Genomic DNA, 3,908 nt, shown 5'->3' with positions numbered 1-3,908 from the left:
AAAAAAAAAAAAAAAACCTCAGCTCTTTTACTGTCAAGAACTTCTCTCTGTCTCATAGGTCCCGGGGAAATAAGAAGTATAAGGCTTTCCTGAAAATAAATTTGATCAGATAATCTCTAATCTCCCTCTGAATTGCAATTGTACTTCCATTCATCTTGACATGGCTACTGAATTCTCCTACCTCTATGACTAGAGTTCCATGCTTCCTCCTATCTAAAATGGTCTATGGGGTATATAAGTCAGGAAAATTAGCTCTGTTTCAGTAACAAACAAGCCCTAGATTTCAACAACCTAAAATCACAAAAGTTTGTACCTTAGTCTTGTTACATGCCTGCCAAGACTTAGCCAGGGTGTGTGGTGTGTGTGGGGGCGGAGGGGGAGGGGAGGAGGAAGGGGAAGGGGTGGGGGAAGGGGAGGGGAGAGAGAGATAGAGATAGAGATAGAGATAGATAGATAGATAGAGAGAGAGAGAGAGAGAGAGAGAGAGAGAGAAAGAGGTCTCTTGGGAACCCAGAAGGACAGAGAAATAACAATCTTAAAAAATAAATACGGTAAGCCACAGGCTAGCTGCTAAAGTGCCAATCACGAGTCATTTACGCTCCCATTTTCTTGACCAAAGCAAGTACATAACTTATTTTGGTGAAGATATACAAACTTGCCAAGGCAATGGCTGGACAGAGAGCCCAAACATTTGTAAATAACCATAATCACAACAAAACATTAAAAAAAATTTAAAAAACATAATGCACATGGCCTCTTCAGCCCAAACTCTAACCTTTTCACTTCAACAGTTAATAATTCATATTTTCTGTGTCTCTTGGTGTGAGCTACAGCGAGAGAGAAGCTGAGCAGCCCAGCTCGTTTTTTGCCCAACAGGTCACAACACTAGCTCCTTGGTTCATCTTTATACCTGTTCTTATTCATGGTCAGTTGTCGAGAAGCGAATATATACCATATAGCAAGTGGCAATTCAGCCCTCTCTTCACGATCCTCTTTGAGGCCCAGAAGATGTGTTTAGTACAGGATTTGTTATAGAAATCATGACATCTGGTTTGTCATTTCCCTTGATGGAAGGCAGGTCATGGGTAGTATCGTCTGTGAAGCTGGGTGGGACCTGGCCAGCTGTCAGACTATTCAGAGGGGTGAAATGGTAACGGCTAAACTCAGGGACACATCATGTTAACCCATCAGTGTTGATGATATGGTAGTTCTGGAGCTAGGGGGCTAGCTCAGTGAGCACCTGATTTCACTCCACGGAATAGATGCACACCTGCCATTGCAACGCTGGGGAGCCAGATCTCTGGGGGATCTCCACCTAGCAAGCCTAGCCTAGATGGCAAGTTCCAGGCCATGAGAGACCTTATCTCAAAACCAATGTAGATGACATCCTCGGGATGTCATCTACACCTAAGGTCGACCTCTAGAATGTGTGCCCCTCCAGCCAAAGTTAGCTCGGTGTAACACTTGAGTTCCATAGGCTCAGCCTTTGAGTATAGCTGTATGTGAGAGGACCAGAGCTAAGGAGAGGTAGAAAGAAATCAATAGCTTCTACCCACACAAAAGCCATGTGTAACCCCAGGACTTAGGAAGCAGAGGAAGGAGGACAGGAGTTCAAGGGCAACCTAGAATTCCAAGGTTTTTTTTTTTTTTTTTGCCATCTGGCCTCAGCTTGCCTTTCCAGTCCGATGTCCAAGGAAACCTAATGTCCAGCCAGTGTTAATGACTTCTTAATCTCTGTTGTGACCCTTCTCTAAAATCTGTTGTAAAACTTCCCAAAGAAGCTTTTTTGATTTGCTCTGACCTGGTTCTTCCTGTATCTTCCTTTCTGAAGTCTTACACTGCTGTTTGATCTCAACATCTGGATGAGAAAGTTATACGTCACCCAATTTTGAGTTCAGAGTCCAACACTGTCTGTCATGTATGTAGCAGGTATCCAGTTGTGGTATATTTAATGGGCTGTTCCATTAGCTTATTTAAATTGGATTTAGGGAGTTTTTAACCATGCCTAGCACATGGAGAAAGCCAGCATCTACTCCAGTACCTCATTAATAGAAGACAACCGAGGCTTTAAGAGGTTGCACCATGGCCAAGGCTGTATTAAAAAGAAGCGTCCACCATTTTGGATCTCAGCTTCTAAATTCCAGAGTCCCTATTCTTTTCCTCTGTTAAACTCCAAGCTGGGGAGTCAGCTTCCTATAGCCCACACATCGGAATACTAACCATGGCCTGGAAGGGTGTCTGTGCCTTGAGCCATTTGACATGTGGCAAAGAAGGGCTCTGGTGAATTTTCTGTGCCACAAAGCCATTGTGCATTCTGTTCCAATGTTCTGGTCATTATAAGAGTGTATGTTTTCCCTCCTGGGCCGCCAGGAACCTGATAAAAGTCTAAAGAGGAATATGATCTTTCTCTTATTGAAGGATTTCGCAAATCATTTGGCCTACCTAATCTACTCAGACACTGTCTGGGGAATGTTTGATACCCATGTAGTACAGGGTGTAAATTATTCTGTAGGGACTGGTCACAAGACCCTCACAACCCTGTCTCAGCTGGTCATCGGTAAGGTTTGGGGACAGCCCTCCCCGTTCCTGAAGCCTCATTGGACCAGAAAAGATCAGGCTTCTCCTCCTTAGGGACTGAACAGAGGCAAGGTTAAAGAGATACAGGGGGAAAAAATCCCCCTGCCTTCAGTGCAGAACTGACTGGCCCATTTCCCTCTGCAGAGTTCAGGCTATGGATAAAAACACCGATCGAGCAAGGCAAAGATGAAAAGCTAGATCTGGAGGGATTTTAGGACTCCTCTACCCTCTGAATTTAGTTATGAGGAAACTGGACTAACAAGATGGCTCAGCAGGTAAAGCAGCTTGCTATCAAGGACAGAGATCTGTGCTGGATCGAACACCCACGTGGTAGAAAGAAAGAGTTGCTCTCTGACCTCCACAGCCCACCGTGATGCGAGTGCACCGCCATGACCCCGCCCCCCAATAAGTAAACGACTATAGTAAAACATTCAAATAAAATAAATAAATGGAGGGAAGCTACAGCATTGAAGCTGTTACGAATCACAGCTACACAGCTGCCGATGACTAAAGACCAGACCCCATGTTAACTGAGTCTAAACGCAACACACACACACACACACACACACACACACACCACTGCCACTGCCTCCCACGGTGGGGGGGGGACCATAAACCTCTACACACTGATACACTCCCCCTGCCCTTTCCAAAGCACATCACAGCCACATCTGGGCCCTAAGTCTCTAAAGTATTTTACTACCCACTCCCGGTTTGATGAAATGACTCGAGACTTCCTGTATGTATCATTGTGTCCACCATCAGGGGCAGAGAAACGGGGTCTCAGGAATGACCTCCACACCTTCCTCCACCTCTATTTCTCCACTCTGGTTGAAATTCCTAGAACCCAGGACTACAACTGGTGGGTGGGCTGAGAGCTGTCAGAAGGACACAGCTGAGTACTGAGCGCTCCCAGGCCCAGATGCGAGGTGCAGTGGCCTTGGCAGGCAGCCCCCGGACCCTACAGCGAGCACCCCACGATCTGGAGGCCAAGTGAGACCGTGCACACACACCACCTGCCCTGTTCCCGGGATTCCCGGGGGCTCCGGGCAGGCTTTTCTGGGGACCCTGACGACCAGGCGATGGCTCTGGGAGGTGGCTAAGAGACTCTCGCCCAGTGCCGGGCTTCTCTCCAGCGAAGTCCCGGCGCACTTTCCCAGGCGTGCAGGTTTAGAAATAGGACGGCCTCGCCCGGCCGCGGCCTCGGAGGCTCGGGTCCCCATATATAGTCATATCCACCGTCAACTGGGAGGCCGGCAGGCGGCAGCGAATGGGCGTGCAGCCCCCGCGGGAGGAGCGAGGAGGGGGCATGGGGCGGAGGCAGGAGACTG

Source organism: Grammomys surdaster, unplaced genomic scaffold (genome assembly GCF_004785775.1).
Source record: "Grammomys surdaster isolate TR1022 unplaced genomic scaffold, NIH_TR_1.0 437, whole genome shotgun sequence".
Lineage (NCBI taxonomy): Eukaryota > Metazoa > Chordata > Mammalia > Rodentia > Muridae > Grammomys > Grammomys surdaster.
Note: the sequence above shows the minus strand (reverse complement) of the source record.